Source organism: Schistocerca gregaria, chromosome 4 (assembly GCF_023897955.1).
Source record: "Schistocerca gregaria isolate iqSchGreg1 chromosome 4, iqSchGreg1.2, whole genome shotgun sequence".
Lineage (NCBI taxonomy): Eukaryota > Metazoa > Arthropoda > Insecta > Orthoptera > Acrididae > Schistocerca > Schistocerca gregaria.
Window position 1 is genome coordinate 231,052,007 of NC_064923.1, and position 24,440 is coordinate 231,076,446.

Below are 24,440 nucleotides of genomic sequence, written 5' to 3' on the forward strand. Positions count from 1 at the left end.
TTCCAGCCCAGAATCTATGGAATTTACTGCAGGTGTATCACATCAAATAATACTAAGTAACGAAAGTAATTCATCAGGTGACACACCCAATAATCCTGACCCTATGGAAAACGATAGTAGACGTGTCCAACTAGAGATTTCCCACTCCGATCCTAATTTGCACAACTCTAGTGAAAGGAACAATGATCCAAACATTGATCCGTATCAGTACGGAATTTTAATACAACTTCTTACGCGAAGTATGGATAGCATCCTTAATGAAAGGTTTGATAAACTAGACACTAGATTTGATAAACAGGAGCAGAGTACAAAAGAATTAAACAGCAAAATCGATCAATTGTCTTCTGAGGTAACATCTACTCTGGAAAAACAGGCTAACCAAATCTCAGAACTTAATTCAAAAACGACACAATTGACCGAAAGTTTCAACGAATTGTCATGTCGTGTAAACACTCACGAAAATTCCTTTGTTAAATATCAAACAGTGAAAAATTCCGAAATGCAGTCATGTAAAACCAAGTTGGATCAGGTCACGAACGCTCAGGCTCAGGTCAATGATCTCTCAAGGTCACCCGTGACGTCACACAGCCACAGCGCGCAGCCACTACTCAGTAGTAGACTCAATAATGACACGAAGTGCCCGGTATATATTTTTTTGGGATCAAGGTCAAATCATTTATTAAAATAAAAACAAATTATACATCATGTTATAGATCATGCATGGTAATACAAAGTAATATCACCATTTACAACACTACCATTAATACCACTCTGCTTAACCCAAATATAAATTCCATCATCTGAAACAAGACGTCGTCTTCCTCTTGTCCTTATCCACATAGGTGCAGTAGACTCAATGTAGTTAGTACTCTCCATAGTATCAACAACTTCACGAATGTTCCAGGTCCTGTATGCAATAACATCACGAGGATGGAAAGACTCCAAACCAGGAAGATTAGCAGACGTAGAGCGAACAATAGCACATGTAAACCATCCTCCACCACTCTTCTCAGAAACTCCAGTGCAAAATCAAACCACCTCACAAAATAAAATTTCGATGGATGTCGAAGGTATTACTCAACAAGTTAGCGTAGTATGCTTACAACAATTAGAAATGAAAGAAAAAATTTCCCATTTGGAGGAAAAAACAGAATCGCTTTCTTTAGAGTGTAACGCAAACATTGCAGAAAAATTAGTGCACGAATGTGGTATTTGCAACAAGCTCATTGAGCAATGGGTAGAAACCGCTACAAAAGAGATTTTACACCAGGCCATGTCGCAGGTGCAAACCGAGACCAACACTTTAAAAAACCAAATTTCTCAGTTATTAACTCCCGATTCTAACGTAGTTACTGTTCCGCCTACAACCCCACTCACAACGAGTTCACCGCCTAATTTCACTGTGCAGTTTGTTCCACAGTCTAACAGCGAATCACTTGCGAGCGAAAAACATCAAACAGAGCCGCTCTCAGTGATCGCACAAAACAGTAATTCTCAACCACCCTTGTGCCATGAAGTTTCACCAAGGAACAATAATTCAGGCCCTATAGTGCCTGCCGGTATTGTTGACGGTAACATGATTAAACATGCCTATTTTCCAACGTTCAGTTCCGATGATACCCAAGCGGTGCACCCGATTGTTTTTATTAGGTCTTTTGGCGGAATGTTTCCGCACAACTGGTCAGATGCGGAAAAGATTTTTTTTGTAAGTAATCTGTTGAGGGGGCGAGCATCCAGATGGGGAGCTGAAATAAAAAGGCAAAATTTAACTTTCAAGCAATTTGAAGAGGCTTTTCTGCAGGAATTCTGGTCAGAACATGAGCAAAAACAACTTCGACGTGAAGTTCACAATCCCGAACCATACAACCCTCGTAAAGAAACTTTGCGTCAATATTTTGAAAGATACCTGGACAAAACACTTTATTGGTCAAAACCGGCCGATCTTGCCGATGTGATTAACACCTTAAAAAGTCATTTACCCCTGCATTACCGGACACAATTAATTGGTGTTCCGGAAACTAACATCAAGAAATTTCTAGATTATTTGAATGAAGTAGACCTTGTGTTTAGAGGAGATTCAGGGAACACTCCACATATTTATAATGCTAATTCCAACTCTCGCCAAAACAATTGCCATAATTTCAATCAAAATAACAACAGCGGTAACATGTGGAATGCAAACCCGCTTCCTCAAAATCAGGGGCAAAAATCACAACAGCCCAACTTCACACAATATTCGCAGCAATCTTGCGATCCCCGATTCCAAAATTCCAACAATTACAACAGTTTTGGTAATGGTCAATTTTACCGAAAAAGTAATAGTAATGGCAACAGACGCAATGGTAGTTTCAACAACAATCAGTACTCCAGAGGCAACAACAACCGTAACCGAAACAACAACAATCAAAACAGACGTCAGGATGGAAGATACAACCCTGGTTATTTTGAGAGAAATTCGCCATATCAGCAGAATAATTCAAATTGTCAAAATTCTAGAGTCAGTTATCCACCCCCGCAGTGGGTAAACCCGAACTATACACCACACAACTACAATTATATGTTTCCGAATGCACGACACTTTGTACCAACAAACAATGCTAATAATCAGGACTGCGGTAATCAAACTCCACCGAATACCAAACATGTCCATGAACAAAGGATAAATATTATTGAGGTAAGTGATGACCAAAATGCGTCGCCTAATAACGCGGCGGAAAACATGAGCAGACCGGCGAAAGCGCCCAACCCCCGGTCGAGAACGTGAGCACGGGCGCAAATAATCTTGCAAAATGTTTTTTGAGATTCCAAAACGGACACACTATGGAACATGACCTTCTTGCCGAGAATAATGGTCTAGTAATAACGACAAAGTAAAGGTAACGGTTCAGGCAACTGCTGTTTTATCGTTAGAGAAATCCATTGTAGAAGTGTTATTCGACACTGGAGCGTCAGCAAGCGTGATTTCTAGTTCCCTGTACTTGGATCTAAATAAAGGTTCTAAACTTCCGACGTTTCCAGTGCAGAACTGCCGAATCATCGGTGCCACTGGAAACAAATCAAAAAATGTCAAATTACAAGCTCTTCTAACTTTTGTTGTTTCCAACGTGCATGTTCGTTATCATTTCCTTGTTGTGGATAATTTAACAGTTCCATGTCTTTTCGGCATCGATTTCTTAAATCAGTATCGAGCAGTGATTGACTTAGGGAATGGTATCTGTCAATTGACGGTTGAAAAGCAAAGAATTTTGATACCTTTATCTAAAACAATTAATAACAACAATTCTTATCGGGACGTACGTCACTTGAAAGTACAATCTGTGCCCATCACTAATTTTTCTATGACAAACAATTGCAATTCTTCTTACAATGCTGATAGTAAAACTCTGTGGGAAAAGTGTGCCGAAGCCTACCATCTAACTGATTTGCAAAAACAGAATCTGTTTCACCTTCTTCAACAATTTTCAGTAGTCTTTCAAGATAAACCTGGTATCATACGTGGGTATGTGTACAAGATGGATGTCAAACCCCACCTAACATTTTGTCGTACACACTACAATATACTGTGGTCTAAAAAACCAGCGGTTATGCAGGAAATTAACAGAATGCTACGTTGGAAAATCATAGAAAATTCGCACTCGCCGTATTGCAACCCTTTGTTGTCAGTTTCGAAACCCGATGGAAGCGTGCGGCTTGTTCTCGATGCACGCGAAATCAACAAAATTATTATACCGGTAAATACTCGCCCTGTAAATCTGGACGAACAACTCCTGAAATTTCACAACGCCAAATTTCTGACTAATATCGACCTACGATCGTCCTACTACCAGGTTCTTCTACATCCTGAATCACGTAAATATACCGCATTTTTGTGCGAAGGACGATCATACCAATTCCGTGTTTTGCCATTCGGGTTACGAATAAGTGCAGGAATCTTTATCGAGGCGCTTGACGACGTCCTCGGGCCAGATTTACTTTCACAAATCACTCCCTATGTGGATGATTTAGTTGTGGCGACTGCCACCTGGGAAGAACATGTCGATCTTCTAAGACAAATTTTGATTAAATTCGCCGATGCAGGCTTGACAATCAATTTGGAAAAATCAAGGTTCGCCCGACAACAGATTAAGTTCCTTGGCCACATTATCACGCCGGAAGGCATCAGGCCGGACTCTAAAAAGACTGTAGCAATTCGCAACTTTCCTGCACCCCGAACCAAAAAACAACTTAAAGCATTTTTGGGTCTTTCGTCATTTTTCAGAAAGTTCGTGACACAGCAAGCTCGTAACAGCCCACATCTTCTAAATCTTCTAAAGAAAAATTCCCTTTGGCGATGGACTACAGAATGTCAAGCCGATTTTGAAAAAAATAAACAATCATTAATCCACGCACCACTCCTCTGTCATCCGGACATGTCAAAAGACTTCTGCCTATCGACCGATGCGTCATCTTATGGACTTGGGGCCTTTTTGTTTCAACTGTCTGTTGAACATGATCGAACAATAGTAAAACCTATCAGTTTTGCCAGTCGCACCTTAACTGAATGCGAGAGATCGTATTCAGTTACGGAACGCGAGACCCTTGCAATTATTTGGTCTATGCGAAAATTTCAATATTTTCTCTGGGGAAAACATACACGCATGTATACAGACCACCAAGCTTTATCATTTTTACTGTCTTGCAAATTACTTCATTCCCGGCTCTCTCGTTGGTGTTTGTCGTTACAAGAATACGATTTCGAAATTATTTACATCTCCGGCGAAACCAGTATTGTTGCGGACGCTCTTTCTCGTCTTCCGCACGATGCGAAAAATCTTTCAGATTTGCATGAGCAAACTTCCGACTTTCAGGTCATGTTAATGTATGACGAATCCTACAACCGCTACTATCACCGAATCTGCAGGGATTTTGCACAGTTACAAGATGCCGATCCTAGGTGGTCTACAGTAAAAACAAAATTATGTCAGAATTCAAATTCTAATCTTCAAAATTACTACAAGATCAACAATGGTGTACTGTTTCATCGCTCCCATCTCGTGTCAGAGCGTTGGGTGGTATGTTTACCGGAAGCTTATGTTGACGACTTCATTTTGTTCACCCACAAAACCTGGGGACATTATGGCATTAATAAATGTGCCGCCAAGATCCTACGCTTCTGCTATTTTCCTAACATGCGACGTAGAGTCCTGCAGGTCATTCGCAAATGTATCATTTGCCAGAAGGCAAAATATTTGAACAAACATGCATCAATTGAATTGCATCCCATTCTTCCAAAGCAACCGCTTGATTTGATTTCCGTAGACATTGGCGGACCCTATCCACAATCCCGCGGTGGTGCTAAATACATTTTGGCTATATTGGACGTTTTTACTAAGTATGTGAAATTGTACGCCTTGCGCACAGCCACTGTTGCGGCTATCATTCGACGCTTTTCGGCCGACTACCTAGCCCGCGTCGGAAAACCTGTCGCTGTCCTAACGGACAATGCATCGTACTTTACGAGTGCAAAGTGGAAATCATTTCTGCAAGATTCCGATATTAAACATGTTCTTACTTCCCGATTTCACCCACAGGGTAACCCCGTTGAGCGAATTTTTAAAGAATTTAATCAATTTATGCGCATCCATTCTTCTACAAAACATTCCAAATGGATAGAATACCTCGCTCCGTTCGAGTACATTGTGAACAATTTGCCTCATAGTTCAACCGGATTCTCACCTGCCGAGTTATTATCAGACGAACCAGAAAAAAACTCATGGTCAAGTCCCCTGCCTAAGTTGTCTTCGAACGATATTTCTTTGCAGGAAAAGGTAAGGCAAGCTGCCATTACCCTGGCACACACTGCGGAGCTCCGGAAGAAAAAATTTGATAAACGGGTCAGACCGACACGTGTGTTCGAAATTGATGATTTGGTATTGCTCACAACCCATCCCAAATCTACGAGGCTAAAACGTTTGCTTAAGAAATGGCAATTAGTTTACTCAGGTCCATACCGGATCGTCGATATTCCTCACCCTGGATGTTATTTATTAGCATACCCTACAACACAGAAAGTTAAAGGACTTTACGCCCACCACCACTTAAAGCAGTATGTAAAGTAAGAGAAAGAGAAAGGATGTGCTAGTTACAGCTAAAATGTTAGTGTTAATTGTTAGTCAATGCAAAGAATCATAACGCATTAAACTATAGCAAATCTACGTTAAACATTACATGCAATCCAAGAACTATTTAATCTACGTTATATTTACTATGCTACGAATAATTTGACTACTAGCCAAGGACAACGAAGTTAGCGACCAAACTTACTCCTTAAACAGGCATTTTCTAGAAACAGGAAACTATGTACAAAAAAAAGAAGATTTTATTATGTTAATAACTGTGATGAATTTGAGAGCCACCAGAATGCTATACTATACGCCAGCATGAGTGAATGATTGTGCTGAAATGAGTGTGAAAGAATGAATGTGAATTTTAGTTTATAAGGTAGTTTTTATGATGATGATGAGGATTTCGTTGTGTGTGAGCCAATGATGCCACCACGTAGTATTATTTGATGATTTGCGATTTATATTGAAGCTGTTCTATGAGAAGAAAGGTGAATATTAATTATATGAAGCTGTATGAATGAAAACGATACGTGTGTATGAATACTGATAGATGTTAATGAGAAATGATTCGCCGTGTAGGCAACAAAAAAGGAGAAAGAAAAACTTATTTGGTATGTGCCCTATTTAAAATACCATTATCTCACGCTTGGCATAAAGAGTTTGTGTGCTCTCCATCGTAACAAACGTAAATTTTGTATATAGGTCATTGTGGAGGAAAAATGTTTATCAGCCACAGCGAAATAAATAATCTGCTTACGTAGCGAATAAAAATTGCTGTCGTTATAGAATCTCATTCTTTACACAGGCTAATTGTGTAGTACCATGCATGCATTTAAAAAAATGTTTTTATCCTGTGAAGTAATTTAGGTGAAATCTAGCACTCATTACTTGATACTGTGAGGACATGGACATATGTATTTGTGTAAGTGGGATAGTATATAAGTTATGCAATTTTATGTCGTTCTGTCTGGACCAGAGTTAAGAAAATGCGACTCTCATAAAACAATTGCTAGGATACGAAGTCTCCCGCTCTCTGCTCATGTTCTCGACCAGGAAACAAAAACTACACGACTACCGGTACGACGTACAATTCACGATTACAAGAAAACATACTTTAGTGTATGAGATTTTTCTTTCTCTTTCAGCAAAGTGGATAAGTTTTTGAAGATTTGTGTGTGAAGCAGTACGACGCAGCTGTCTTCGTGGACACAGCGATTTTCTTGTCTTTATGGAAACTAAAGCGCATTCATTTTCCTTTACCTACAGGAAATTCATATATTTATTTTACTACGTGATACTCACTAAAGTACACCTCTTATGGAAGGATCCTATAGTCATTTATTAGTACGTTTACTGACCGATTTTTTTTTCAGGAATATAAACTACCGTGTCATTAAGCGCGTATTTACCTAAACATGACTGATTCAACGAGTGAATTAAACCATATACGGTACTCACATTGATTCTTGCAAAAATCTTTGACTGATTTACAGGAAGTGATTGACAATGATCATTGAATTTCTTTTTGCTTAAACAGCAATTCGGATCAACTTTAAAGGATGAAACTGAATACAACATGAATTGGCTTAAAGTCAGTGACACTTGCGCAATGGCAAAGTTTATGATGCATACGTTACGCAAACAGATACACTATTCGTCGCACACATGTGTGAAAACACTACTGTATTGATGAAGATTTTGTAAATATGAATATAACCCAATCCTTCTATCTTGATCCTACTCCCACCTCCTTGCCCACTGCTGGACGATGGATAGTGGGGTAGTGAGGTTTTTGCACTATTCTTTTGTATATTTTGTGCATTCATAATTTGCAGCACTTAGGGTCTCTCGTCGAGTTTTGCAGAATTCTTGATGGCAGATGCCATAGATTTCAATATTCTGTAAAGAAGGAGATAGTACTCCGTTAGTGCACATGCACAGCAAGAAATAGATGGCACAACCTGAATTTCGTGTACATAAATATGTCATGTCATGTCTAATTGTAAAATTTTGTAAATGTAAACAACTAGCAATCTCAATATAAATCTGAATTTTGTAAAGTTTCACAGGACACGACTAGCAAAACATGTCTAATTGTAAGTTTTTGAAGATGTAAACAACTAGTATTCTCTATATAAATATGAAGTTTGGGAGAGTTTCACAGGTCACGACTAGCAAAGTATTTCAATGGCTATGTAGCAACTTAGCTACGAAGAAGTTCATTTGTATTATGTATATTGAATTTCATGTCTATAGTAGGTAATCATTTTATGTATATGTACATGTCCATTTTTTCTATGTAATTTTGAACTTGCCTATTCAAAACTTAAATGTCCTCTTGTGAAGGCTACACACAAAACAGTCTTACTATGTGCACCTAATATAAAAGGAGAAAAGATGCAAAGTGTAATTTTGCTCAAAAGTGAAGTGTCTGAGAAAATGTGTTCTCAGAAGGAACAGGACGTCGAACCTCCCTTCTGAACAGTGTAAAAAAAATCAAATAGTGTTGATAAAGAGAAATCAACCAGTCAAGAATAAAAATATGATAGAAAAGTGTTTTCCGTACAAAGTGATAAGTTTAATCTCAAATTCTACGACAAAGTGCAATGATGCGTATCACAGTGATCCCTACCTTGGAAAGTGCTTGGAAGTCTGCGTTGTACGGTCTTCGGATGCGGCTACCAGTACTGTCGCGTCCGTCGTAAGGGGTGGCGCCGCCAGACGTGTCACCGCCTATTATACCTCAACAGCGGACCCGAGCGCGAGGCTGTACGCAGTGCCGCGGTGCGTGGTGGATGGACCACTTTATCAAAATTACTGCACTCGTGCACGCACAGCCACTCTTAAACACCAACAATACTGACATGAACTTTGTTGTCATCGACAACTTAAAACCAAATTGTATGACCTTTTGTGTTCTTTTGTCGTAAGCAGATTCATTACCTATTGTCCTGATGTGCAAACTGTAAAGTAAACAAAGTTGTGGTGCTGTGACTTTTACTGTGCTTCGCACGACGCACCACACTGAACTGAGGCAAAGCATAGTGCTCACTGGTCGACACAATAAGAACTGTGAATACAGGGTAGCAGCTATAGTTTTAATAACAGGACTGCCAACGGTGCAGGCATCTCTCTAAAAAAAAAAATGAATCATCCATTGATCAATTTCAAAGTGGCTATTTTGTAATGTGCAACAATTTATGTATATTTACTTAAACTTTGTACTTTAGGCTATAATTCTTTATATATGTATGTACTTGTTATATGTTTGAAAATGTTGTATAATGCTGGTGCAAACACTGCACAACCTTGTTCGTCAACTCAAATCTGGTACTGCCGCGAAGTTTGAAAAACTTACGCACCAGTAGAGGGGGCCGTGTGGCGATACCTGTAAGACACCGCTAGCCCACGCCTCTCGCGGTGTGCGTTTAACCCCATTTAAATGACGCGCCAAGCGCGCGCCCAGCGGCTGTACGATTAATTAAATAATCGGCGTGCTAATCACAGTTGAAATCTCTGGTCCAGAGGGACGTGAAGAGGCTGTGGTCCAGAGAGAGAGTAGAGTCAGTCGAGTCTTGTTGAGTCTTAAGAGTCAGTCGAGCTAGAAAGTGTCTTGTGAAACGTTCATTCTGTGGATAATATTAGTGAGATGATTTCTTTTATACGTGTTGTGTTGTCTTCTTCGATGAGTAAAAAAAAAAAAAAATAGGTAAAAAAAATTTTTGTGATGTCCATCAATAAGTTCATTCCAGTAAAAATAGAACCAATTCCCTTCACCTTTACTCACCCTTTTTTCTTTCTTTCCTTTCAACAAAGCAAAAAACAAAAAATTACTACCCCCTCCTTTTTTTTTTAATTCCGGACATCACAACATCCAACTGTTACTTATCGAAAAACGAAGTAACGACCCCCCCATTCACAGTACGTAGAACATTCAGTATGAAGAATGCTATGTGCTGAGCACTAACTATTTTCTTCTACAGTATGTCGCCGCTCGCTCACTCCCCTTGACAACCTGCAAACGTAAGAAAATGTATACAATAGCACACCCCCAAGCCACCAGATGTGTATTTTTTGTATAGTTAAAGCATAATATGAAATTATTTAAATATCGTGTTGTTACCTACCAAAACATCCACGCAGTCATCCACAGTACGAAGATACATTTGATGTGAAGAATGCTTTGTGCAAAGCACAAGCGATTTTCTTCTACAATGTGTCGCCGCACCTTCAAACCTATTGTCAACCTGATAACGAAAGAAAATGTATACATTAGCGCACTACAAAGACACCAGATGTGTAATTTTGTCTGTATAGTTAAAGCATAACATAAAAATATTCACCATTTAACTGTTACTTATGGATAAACGAAGTATCGACGCTGCCATTCACAGTACGTAGAACATTCGGTGTGAAGAATGCTATGTGCTGAGCACTACCTATTTTCTCCTACTGTATGTCGCCGCTCGCTCACATCCCTTGACAACCTGCAAACGTAAGAAAAAGTATACAATAGCACTCTCCAAAGTCACCAGATATGAATTTTTTCTGTATAGTTCAAGCATTAAATGAAAATATTTTAAAATCGAGCTGTTACCTACCAAAAAACGAAATATCCACGCAGTCATCCACAGTACGAAGGATACATTTGATGTGAAGAATGCTATGTACACAGCACTAGCGATTTTCTTGTACAATGTGTCGCCGCACCCTCACTCCTATTGTCAACCTTATAACGAAAGAAAATGTATACATTAGCGCACTACAAATTCACCAGATGTGTAATTTTGCCTGTATATTTGAAGCACAACATAAAAATATTTAAACATCCAACTGTTACTTATCGGTAAACGAAGTATCGACGCTGCCATTCACAATACTTAGAACATTCTGTGTGAAGAATGCTATGTGCTGAGCACTAGCTATTTTCTTTTACAGTATGTCGCCCCTCCCTCACACCCCTTGACAACCACCAAACGTAAGAAAATGTATACATTAGCGCACTACAAAGTGATAAATGTGTAATTTTCTCTGTATAGTTAAAGCATAGCATAAAAATATTTAACATCCAACTGTTACTTATCGATAAACGATGTATCGACGGTGCCATTCACAGTACGTAGAACATTCGGTGTGAAGAATGCTATGTGCTGAGCACTAGCTATTTTATTTTTCAGTATGTCGCCGGTCCCTCACTCCCCTTGACAACCTGCATACGTAAGAAAATGTATACATTAGCACACTCCAAATTCACCAGATGTGTATTTTTTTCTTTTTAGTTACAGCTTAATATGAAAATATTTAAGAATCGAGCTGTTACCTACCAAAAAACGAAACATCCACATAGTCATCCACAGTACGAAGATACATTTGATGTGAAGAATGCTATGTGCACAGCACTAGCGTTTTTCTTCTACAATGTGTCGCCACACCCTCACTCCTATTGTTAACCTGATAACGAAACAAAATGTATACATTAGCGCACTCCAAAGTCACCAGATGTGTAATTTTGTCTGTATAGTTAAAGCATAACATAAAAATATTTACCATCCAACTGCTACTTATCGATAAACGAAGTATCGACGCTGCCATTCACAGTACGTAGAACATTCGGTGTGAAGAATGCTATGTGCTGAGCACTACCTATTTTCTTCTACAGTATGTCGCCGCTCGCTCACTCCCCTTATCAACCTGCAGACGTAACAAAATTAATACAATAGCACACCCCAAAGTCTCCAGATGTGTATTTTTTTTGTGTATAGTTAAAGCATAATATGAAATTATTTAAAAATCGAGCTGTTACCTACCAAAAAACCGAAACATCCACGCAGTCATCCACAGTACGAAGATACATTTGATGTGAGGAATGCTATGTGCACAGCACTAGCGACTTTCTTGTACAATGTGACGACGCACCCTCACTCCTATTGTCAACCTGATAACGAAAGAAAATGTATACATTATCGCACTACAAAGTCACCAGATGTGTAATTTTGTTTGTATAATTAAAGCACAACATAAAAATATTTAAACATCCAACTGTTACTTATCGAAAAACGTAGTATCAACGCTCCCATTCACAGTACGTAGAACATTCGGTATTAAGAATGCTATGTGCTCAGCACTAGCTATTTTCTTCTACAGTATGTCACCGCTCGCTCACTCCCCTTGACAAACTGCAAACGTAAGAAAATGCATACATTAGCACACTCCAAAGTCACCAGATGTGTATTTTGTTTTTGTATAGTTGAAACATAGTTCGAAAACATTTAAAAATCGAGCGGTTACCTACCAAAAAACGAAACATCCACGCAGTCATCCACAGTACGAAGTTACATTTGATGTGAAGAATGCTATGTGTACAGCATTAGCGATTTTCTTCTACAATCTGTCGCCGCACCCTCACTCCTATTGTCAACCTGATAACGAAACGAAATGTATACATAAGCGCACTCCAAAGTCACCAGATGTGTAATTTTGTCTGTATAGTTAAAGGATAACATAAAAATATTTAAACATCCAACTGTTACTTTTCGAAAAACTCGGCGCTCCCATTCACAGTACGTAGAACATTGGGTATTAAGAATGCTATGTGCTGAGAAGTAGCTATTTTCTTCTACAGTATGTCGCCGCTCGCACACTCACCTTGACAACCTGCAAACGTATGAAAATGTATACATTAGCACACTCCAAAGTCACCAGATGTGTATTTTTTTCTGTATAGTTGAAGTATAAAATGAAAATATTATAAAATCGAGCTGTTACCTACCAAAAAACGAAACATCCACGCAGTCATCCACAGCACCAAGATACATTTGAAGTGAAGAATGCTATGTGCACAGCACTAGCGATATTCTTGTACAATGTGTCGCTTCACTCTCCCTCCTATTGTCAACTTGATAACGAAAGAAAATGTATACATTAGCGCACTCCAAAGTCACCAGATGTATAATTTTGTCTGCATAGTTAAAGCATAACATAAAAATATTTAAACACCCAATTGTTACTTATCGAAAAACGAGGTACCGACGCTGCCATTCACAGTACGGAGAACATTTGGTGTGAAGAATGCTATTTGCTGAGCACTAGCTATATTCTTTTTCAGTACGTCGCCGCTCCCTCACTCCGCTTGACAACCTGCAAACGTAAGAAAATGCATACATAACACACACCAAAGTCACCAGATGTGTATTTTTTTCTGTATAGTTAAAGCACAATACGAAAATATTTAAAAATCAAGCTGTTACCTACCAAAAAACGAAACATCCACGCAGTCATCCACAGGACGAAGATACATTTGATGTGAAGAATGCTATGTGCACAGCACTAGCGACTTTCTTCTACAATGTGTCGCCACACCCTTACTCCTATTATCAACCTGATAACGAACGAAAATTTATACACTAGTGCACTCCAAAGTAACCAGATGTGTAATTTTTTCTGTATAGTTAAAGCATAACATAAAAATATTTAAACATCCAACTGTTACATATCGATAAACGAAGTATCGACGCTGCCATTCACAGTAAGTAGAACAATCGGTGTGAAGAATGCTATGTGCTCAGCACTATCTATTTTCTTGTACAGTACGTCGCCGCTCGCTCACTCCCCTTGACAACCTGCAAACGTAAGAAAATGTATGTATTAGCACACTCCAAAGTCACCAGATGTGTATTCTTTTCTGTATAGTTAAAAATATTATGAAAATATTTAAAAATCGAGCTGTTACCTACCAAAAATCGAAACATCCACGCCATCATCAACAGTACGAAGATATATTTGATGTGAAGAATGCTATGTGCACAGCAGTAGAGATTTTCTTCTACAATGTGTCGCCGCACCATCACTCCTATTGTCAACCTGATAACGAAACGAAATGTATACATTAGCGCACTACAAAGTCACCAGATGTGCAATTTTGTCTGTATAGTTAAAGCACAACATAAAAATATTTATAAACATCCAACTTTTACTTATCGAAAAACGAAGTATCGACGCTCCCATTCGCAGTACGTAGAAAATTCGGTATTAAGAATGCTATGTGCTCAGCGCTAGCTATTTCCTTCTACAGTATGTCGCCCCTCCCTAACTCCCCATGACAACCTGCCAACGTCAGAAAAAGCATACAATAACACATTCCAAAGTCACAAGATGTGTATTTCTTCTGTATAGTTAAAGCATAATATGAAAATATTTAAAATTCGAGCTGTTACCTACCAAAAAACGAAACATCCACGCAGTCATCCACAGTTCCAAGATGCATTTGATGGGAAGAATGCTATGTGCAGAGCACTAGCTATATTCTTTTTCAGTTTGTCGCCGCTCCCTCACTCCCCTTGACAACCTGCAAACGTAAGAAAATGCATACATAGCACACTCCAAATGAACCAGATGTGTATTTCTTTCTGTATAGTTAAAGCATAATACGAAAATATTTAAAAAACGCGGTGTTATCTACCAAAAATCGAAACATCCACGCAGTCATCCACAGTACGAAGATACATTTGATGTGAAGAATGCTATGTGCACAGCAGTAGCGATTTAATTCTACAATGTGTCGCCGCACCCTCACTCCTATTGTCAACCTGATACCGAAAGAAAATGTATATATTAGCACACTCCAAAGTCACCAGATTTGTATTTTTTTCTGTATAGTTAAAAATAATATGAAAATATTTAAAATTCGAGCTGTTGCCTACCAAAAAACGAAACATCCACGCAGTCATTCACAGTACGAAAATAAATTTGATGTGAAGAATGCTATGTGCACAGCACTAAGGTTTTTCTTCTACAATGTGTCGCCGCACCCTCTCTCCTATTGTCAACCTACTAACGAAAGAAAATGTATACATTAGCGCACTCCAAATCACCAGATGTATAATTTTGTCTCTATAGTTAGAGGATAACATAAAAATTTTTAAACATCCAACTGTTACTTATCGAAAAACGATGTACCGACGCTCCCATTCACAGTACGTAGAAAATTCGGTGTGAAGAATGCTATGTGCTCAGCACTAGCTATTTTCTTGTACAGTACGTCGCCGCTCGCTCACTCCCCTTGACAACCTGCAAACGTAAGAAAATGTATACAATAGCACACTCCAAAGTCACCAGATGTGTATTTTCTTCTGTAAAGTTAAAGCATAATATGAAATTATTTAAAAATCGAGCTGTTACCAACCAATATACGAAGCAACCACGCAGTCATCCATAGTACGAATATACATTTGATGTGAAGAATGCTATGTTCACAGCACTAGCGATTTTCTTGTACAATGTGTCGCCGTACCCTCATGCCTATTGTCAAGCTGATAACGAAAGAAAATGTATACTTTAGCGCATTACAAAGTCACCAGATTTGTAATTTTGTCTGTATAGTTAAAGCATAACATAAAAATATTTACGGTCCAACTGTTACTTATCGATAAACGAAGTATCGACGCTGACATTCACAGTACGTAGAACATTAGATGTGAAGAATGCTATGTGCTGAGCACTAGCTATTTCCTTCTACAGTTTGTCCCCGCTCCCTCACTCCACTTGACATCCTCCAAACGTAAGAAAATGTATAAATAGCACACACCAAAGTCACCAGGTGTGTATTTTTTTCCGTATAGTTAAAGCATAATATGAAAATATTTAAAAATCGAGCTGTTATCTACCAAAAATCGAAACATCCACGCAGTCATCCACAGTACGAAGATACATTTGATGTGAAGAATGCTATGAGCACAGCAGTAGCGATTTAATTCTACAATGTGTCGCCGCAACCTCACTCCTATTGTCAACCTCATAACGAAAGAAAATGTATACATTAGCGCACTACAAAGTCACCAGATGTGTAATTTTGTCTGTATAGTTAAAGCATGACATAAAAATATTTAAACATCCAACTGTTACTTATCGATAAACGAAGTATCGACGCTGCCATTCACAGTACGAAGAACAATCGGTGTGAAGAATGCTATGTGCTCAGCACTAGCTGTATTCTTTTCCAGTATGTCGCCGCTCCCTCACTCCCCTTGACAACCTGCAAACGTAAGGAAATGTATACATTAGCACACTCCAAAGTCACCAGATGTGTATTTTTTTCTGTATAGTTAAAGCATAATATGAAAATATTTAAAAATCGAGCTGTTACCTACCAAAAAACGAAACATAGACGCAGTCTTCCAAAGTACGAAGATACATTTGATGTGAAGAATGCTATGTGCACAGCACTAGCGATTTTCTTGTACAATGTGTCTCCGCACCCTCACTCCTATTGTCAACCTGATAACGAAAGAAAATGTATACATTAGCGCACTACAAAGTGACAAATGTGTAATTTTGTCTGTATAGTTAAAGCATAACACAAAAATATTTAAACATCCAACTGTTTGTTATCGACAAACGAAGTATCGACGCTGCCATTCACAGTACGTAGAACATTCGGTGTGAAGATTGCTATGTGCTGAGCACTAGCTAATTTCTTTAACAGTATGTCGCCACTCCCTCACTCCCCTTGACAACCTGCAAACGTAAGAAAATGTGTATATTAGCACACTCCAAAGTCTCCAGATGTGTATTTTTTAAAGCATAATATGAAAATATTTAAAAATCGAGCTGTTACCTACCAAAAAACGAAACATACACGCAGTCATCCACAGTACGAAGATACATTTGATGTGAAGAATGCTATGTGCACAGCACTAGCGATTTTCTTGTACAATGTGTTGCCGCACCCTCACTCCTATTGTCAACCTGATAACGAAGAATATTTATACATTAGTGCACTCCAAAGTAACCAGATGTGTAATTTTGTCTGTATAGTTAAAGCATAACATAAAAATTTTTAAACGTCCAACTGTTACTTATCGATAAACGAAGTATCGACGCTCCAATTCACAGTACGTAATACATTCGGTATGAATAATGCTATGTGCTTTACACTATCTATTTTCTTCTACAGTATGTCGCCGCTCGCTCACTCCCATTGACAACCTGCCAAAGTCAGAAAATGCATACAATAACACACAACAAAGTCACCAGATGTGTATTTTTTCTGTATAATTAAAGCATAATATGAAATTATTTAAAAATCGAGCTGTTACCTAACATTAAACGAAACATCCACGCAGTCATCCACAGTACCAAGATGCATTTGATGTGAAGAATGCTATGTGCAGAGCACTAGCGATATTCTTCTACAATGTGTCGCCGCACCTTCACTCCTATTGTTAACCTGATACCGAAAGAAAATGTATACATTAGCGCACTACAAAGTCACCAGATGTGTATTTTTTTCTGTATAGCTAAAGCATAATACGAAAATATTTAAAATTCGAGCTGTTACCTACCAAAAAACGAAACACCCACGCAGTCATTCACAGTTCGAAGATACATTTGATGTGAAGAATGCTATGTGCACAGCACTAGCGTTTTTCTTCTACAATGTGTCGCCGCACCCTCTCTCTTATTGTCAAACTGCTAACGAAAGAAAATGTATACATTAGCGCACTCCAAATCACCAGATGTATAATTTTGTCTGTATAGTTAAAGCATAACATAAAAATATTTAAACATCCAACTGTTACTTATCGAAAAACGAAGTATCGACGCTACCATTCACAGTACGTAGAACATTCGGTGTGAAGATTGCTATGTGCTGAGCACTAGCTAATTTCTTTAACAGTATGTCGCCGCTCACTCACTCTCCTTGACAACCTGCAAACGTAAGAAAATGTATACATTAGCACACCCCAAAGTCACCAGATGTGTATTTTTTTTCTGTATAGATAAAGCATAATACGAAAATATTTGAAATTCGAGCTGTTACCAACCAAAAAACGAAACACCCACGCAGTCATTCACAGTTCGAAGATACATTTGATGTGAAGAATGCTATGTGCACAGCACTAGCGTTTTTCTTCTACAATGTGTCGCCGCACCCTCTCTCTTATTGTCAAACTGCTAACGAAAGAAAATGTATACATTAGAGCACTCCAAATCACCAGATGTATAATTTTGTCTGTATAGTTAAAGCATAACATAAAAATATTTAAACATCCAACTGTTACTTGTCGATAAACGAAGTATCGACGCTGCCATTCACAGTACGTAGAACATTCGGTGTGAAGAATGCTATGTGCTGAGCACTACCTACTTTCTTCTACAGTATGTCGCCGCTCGCACACTCCCCTTTTCAACCTGCAAACGTAAGAAAATGTATACAATAGCACACTCCAAAGTCACCAGATGTGTATTTTTTTTGTATAGTTAAAGCATAATATGAAATTATTTAAAACGAGCTGTTACCTACCAAGAAACCGGAACATCCACGCAGTCATCCACAGTACGAAGATACATTTAATGTGAAGAATGCTATGTGCACAGCTAGCGATTTTCTTCTACAACGTGTCGCCGCACCCTCAATCCTATTGTCAACCTGAGTACGAATCAAAATGTATACATTAGCGCACTCCAAAGTCACCAGATGTGTAATTTTCTCTGTATTGTTAAAGCATAACACAAAAATATTTAAACATCTAACTGTTACTTATCGATAAACAAAGTATCGACGCTGCCATTCACAGTACGTAGAACATTCGGTGGGAAGAATGCTATCTGCTGAGCACTTGCTATATTCTTTTTCAGTATGTCGCCGCTCTCTCACTCTCCTTTACAACCCGCAAACGTAAGAAAAAGTATACATTAGCACACTCCAAATTTACCAAATGTGTATTTTTCTCTGTTTAGTTAAAGCATAATACGAAAATATTTAAGAATCGAGCTGTTACCTACCAAAAAACGAAACATCCACGCAGTCATTCAGAGTACGAAGATACATTTGATGTGAAGAATGCTATGTGCACAGCACTAGCGTTTTTCTTCTACAATGTGTCGCCGCACCCTCACTCCTATTGTCAACCTACTAACGATAGAAAATGTATACATTAGCGCACTCCAAAGCCACCAGATGTGTAATTTTGTCTGTATAGTTAAAGCATAACATAAAAATATTTAAACATCCAACTGTTTCTTATCGACAAACGAAGTATCGACGCTGCCATTCACAGTACGTAGAACATTCGGTGTGAAGATTGCTATGTGCTGAGCACTAGCTAATTTCTTTAACAGTATTTCGCCACTTAATCACTCCCCTTGACAACCTGCAAACGTAAGAAAATGTGTATATTAGCACAATCCAAAGTCACCAGATGTGTATTTTTTTAAAGCATAATATGAAAATATTTGAAAATCGAGCTGTTACCTACCAAACAACGAAACATACACGCAGTCATCCACAGTACGAAGATACATTTGATGTGTAGAATGCTATGTGCACAGCACTAGCGATTTTCTCCTACAATGTGTGGCCGCACCCTCAATCCTATTGTCAACCTGAGTACGAAACAAAATGTATACATTAGCGCACTCCAAAGACACCATATGTGTAATTTTGTCTGTATTGTTAAAGCATAACATAAAAATATTTAAACATCCAACTGTTACTTATCGAAAAACGAAGTATCGACGCTGCCATTCACAGTACGTAGAACATTCGGTGTGTGGAATGCTATGTGCTCTGCACTAGCTATTTTCTTCTACAGTATGCCGCCGCTCGCTCACTCCCCTTACAACCTACAAACGTAAGAAAATGTATACAATAGCACACTCCAAAGTTACCAGATGTATATTTTTTCTGTATAGTTAAAACATAATTTAAAAATATTTAAAAATCGAGCTGTTACCTACCAAAAAACGAAACATCCATGCAGTTATCCACAGTACGAAGATACATTTAATGTGAAGAATGCTATGTGCACAGCGCGACCGATTTTCTTCTACAATGTGTCGCCGCACCCGCACTCCTATTGTCAACCTGATAATGAAACAAAATGTATACATTAGCGCACTCCGAAATCACCAGATGTGTAATTTTGTCTGTATAGTTAAAGCATAACATAAAAATATTTAAACATCCAACTGTTACTTATCGAAAAACGATGTGTCGACACTGCCATTCACAGTACGTAGAACATTCGGTGTGAAGAATGCTATGTGCTGAGCACTAGCTATGTTCTTTTTATGTATGTCACCGCTCCCTCACTCCACTTGACAACCTGCAAACGTAAGAAAATGTATACATTAACACACTCCAAAGTCACCAGATGTGTATTTTTGTCTGTATAGATAAAGCATATTACGAAAACATTTAGTAATTGAGCTGTTACCTACCAAATAACGAAACATCCACGCAGTCATCCACAGTACGAAGATACATTTGATGTGAAGAATGCTATGTGCACAGCACTAGCGATTTTCTTGTACAATGTGTTGCCGCACCCTCACTCCCATTGTCAACCTGATAACGAAAGAAAATTTATACATTAGTGCACTCCAAAGTAACCAGATGTGTAATTTTGTCTGTATAGTTAAAGCATAACATAAAAATATTTAAAAGTCCAACTGTTACTTATCGATAAACGAAGTATCGAACTTCCACTCACAGTAAGTAGAACATTCGGTGTGAAGAATGCTATGTGCTCAGCACTAGCTATTTTCTTCTACAGTATGTCGGCGCTCGCCTACTCCCCTTGACAACCTGCAAACGTACGAAAATGTATACAATAACACACTCCAAAGTTACCAGATGTGTATTTTTTTCTGTATAGTTAAAGCATAATACGAAAATATTTAAAAATTGAGCTGTTACCTACCAATATACGAAACATCCACGCAGTCATCCACAGTACTAAGATACATTTGATGTGAAGAATGCTATGTGCACAGCAGTAGCGATTTTCTTCTACAATGTGTCGCCACACCCTCACTCCTATTGTCAACCTGATAACGAAACTAAATGTATACATTAGCGCACTCCAAAGTCACCAGATGTGTAATTCTGTCTGTATAGTTAAAGCATAACATGAAAATATTTAGTAGTAGTAGTAGTAGTTTTATTCATCCGTAGATCTCTTTTTACAAAGATATAGGACATGTCAAAGTATTTACAAGCTTAGATCAATTTACAACAAGCTAAATCGTATACACATATATTTACAGACTTCTAGTTAGAGACAATCATTAGATTTTACTCCTGGTATACAATAATTTATTTACAAATAACTCATTAAATAATGTAATGCCACACTATTCACTCATATTTCACTATCAGTCACTGCACACACTATACACACATTGTTTCATAACACTTCACTCACTACATACACACATACACACACACACACACACACACACACACACACAGGTGATCCTTGGGCCATTTTCTGTACTGCAAGTTCCCATTTGCTATCCTGAAAAACTGAGTCACCATCCCTTCATAATGAGTGAGATGTTGAGCTCAGAAAGAGGAAGAGATGTTAGTATTGTGCTATGCGTAGCTTGAGGGGAGAGTGTCTCTAGAAAGGAAAAAAGAAGAAAAATAATAAAGTGAAGGTGTTATGTGGAATATTGGATGTTTTATAATCATCATTATTATTATTATTTGTTTGTATAACATTTTTTTATCAAACCCCTACTCTGCTTTATCTAAGTAATCCTTTAATGTATAAAATGTATTGCATAACAGGTACTTTTTAGCTGCCTTCTTAAATAAGTGTATTTTTGAAATTTCTTTAATCTCTTTTGGTAATTTATTGTACAGTTTTATTCCTTGGTAGAAAATGCTGTTTTGAGTTTTATGTTTATTTTTTCTTGGTAAATGTAAGTTGAGTCTATCTCTTGTTGCATGGTCATGGACAGAGCTGTTTGTGCAGCAATTGCCAATGTTACTTTTGATGTGTACAACTGACTGGTAAATGTGTTCACATGGAGCAGTTAAAATTCCCAGTGTTTTGAACAGATCTTTACAATGAGCTCGACTACTATTTCTGGTTATTATTCTTATGGCTCTTTTCTGGAGTTTGAAAATTGTGTTCATATTTTGTGGATTTGTTCCCCAAAAAAGAATGCCATAGCTAAGAATTGAGTGTACATATGAATAATATGTAACTAAAAGACACTGCATGTTACACACAGATGATAGAATTCTAAGGGCATAACATGCTGATGACATTCTGTTTGCAAGTACCTTTGTGTGTTCGCACCACTTCAGCTGAGAGTCAATATTCATTCCTAGAAATTTTGCATTTGTTACACAGTCTATAGAGGTGCCATCTACATTTAATTTAACAGTGTCATTTTTCCTCTTCAAACTGATGTTCATGGCATTAGTTTTCTTTATGTTTAATGTCAATTTGTTGCTTATTGACCAATCGTAAACTTCCTTGAGAGTTTCATTTGCTTTCTCGGTAAGGAGTTCTCTTGTTCTCTCAGTGACTATAATATTGCTGTCATCAGCGAAGAGAATTTTCTCACCATGAGTAACACTACTGGGAAAGTCATTGATGTATATCAGGAATAGTATTGGTCCTAATATGCTACCTTGTGGAACCCCTATATTAATATGTTTTGGTTCTGATAAGTATTTTACTAAATGTTTAGATCTATTTGAAGTATGTGTTATCTCTACTCTTTGTACCCTATCTGTTAGGTATGATCGAAACCAGTCATTAGCTACCCCTCTTATTCCTAATGCTTCTAATTTATTTAATAGAATCTTGTGGTCGACTGTATCAAAAGCCTTAGAAAGATCCAAAAATATGCCTGTGACACACTCATCTTTATCAAGAGCATTAAGTACAACTTTTGTGAATTCTACTATGGCTGACTCCGTATTTTTGCCACTTCGAAAACCAAACTGTGATTTGCTTAAAAGATTGTATTTATTCAGATAATTCATTAATCTGTCTTTCATAATTGCTTCTATTATTTTTGAGAATGCTGACAGCAGGGAAATGGGCCGGTAATTTTCTATGTCTTCTGCATTACCTTTCTTAAGCAAAGGTACAACTCTTGCCTGTTTTAGCTGCTCTGGAAGTGTCCCTGATGTGAAGGATTCATTTATTATACTTGTTAATGGGCCTTGTATAATCCCTATGCATTGTTTCAGTACACACATTGGTACATCATCTAAACCTTCTGACGTTTTATTTTTAAGCTTTTGAACAGTTTTATTGACTTCATTCTCTGTGGTTGGAAGTAACATCATTGTATCTAGTGCAACAATTTTTGCAGGTGTTATATTTGTTTTGGGGAATTTTTGCTGTAACTTCTCTGCAATACTTGAAAAATGCTCGTTTACATAGTTTGCTAAGTGTTGTGGATCATTTATTACCTTATCCCCCTCGTTATTCTGAGTTTGTTTGCCTCTCCCCGTTTCCTTTTTTATAACATCCCAGACTGCTTTGCTTTTATTCTCTGCATTATATATTATTTTGTCATTAAATGACTTTTTTGCAGCAATCAGCACCTTCCTATAAATCTTTTTGTATCTATGATAGAAATTTAAGAATTCTGGATCATTGTGAATCTTTTTCATGGAACTGAGGTGTTTAAGTGTTTGGGAGGACTTCTTAATACCTGCTGTTATCCATCTGTTTTTGTGAGATGTTGATACAGTCATGCATACTTTTGGAAATGCTGTTTCAAAGTTCAATTTAAACAATGTGGAGAATTTGGAGAATTTCATATTCACATTGGTTTCCTTATACACTTCATCCCAGCTTTGTTTTTCTAGTTCTTTTGAAAAATCTTTTATTTTGATTTCTGATAGATGTCGTTTATAGGCTTGTAGTTTAGGGAATGATTCGATGCCTGATTTTACTGTTGTTATTTGACAGAGATGGTCTGATAGTCCGAGATCTTTTACAGCTACATCACATTTTTCCCTGTCTATATTTGTGGCCACATGGTCAATTACTGATGCAGTCATTGTAGTAACCCTTGTTGCACTATTGACCAATAGGGACATGCCAAAACTTTGAAGGATATTTATGAAGGTGCTGCTGGATTCATTTATGATATTAGTGTTGATGTTTATGTCCCCACACAGAATTATGTTGACCTTTGTACTTGAGACTTTATCTAGAACTTCTGTTAATTTATTGAAAAAAGTGTCCACACTACCATTGGGAGATCTATACACACACAAAATGATTAATTTCTTGGTGATATCGAGCCCTGATAATTCAATAGCTGATATTTCAATGTGTTTGTCTTCACTTACTGTACTGAGGTCATGTCTAGATTTGAACTGTGTTCCTTTTCTGATATAAATGCATGATCCTCCACCCCTTGAAGTAGTTCTGCAGTAAGAGTTTGCCCTTTCATACAATGATAATACTACATGTTGGATTTCTGTGTCTCTACACCAGTGCTCAGTAATACAAACTACTGTGCAGTTCAAAGATTGGAGCTCAACTTCTAATGCTTGTATTTTATTTTTTATTG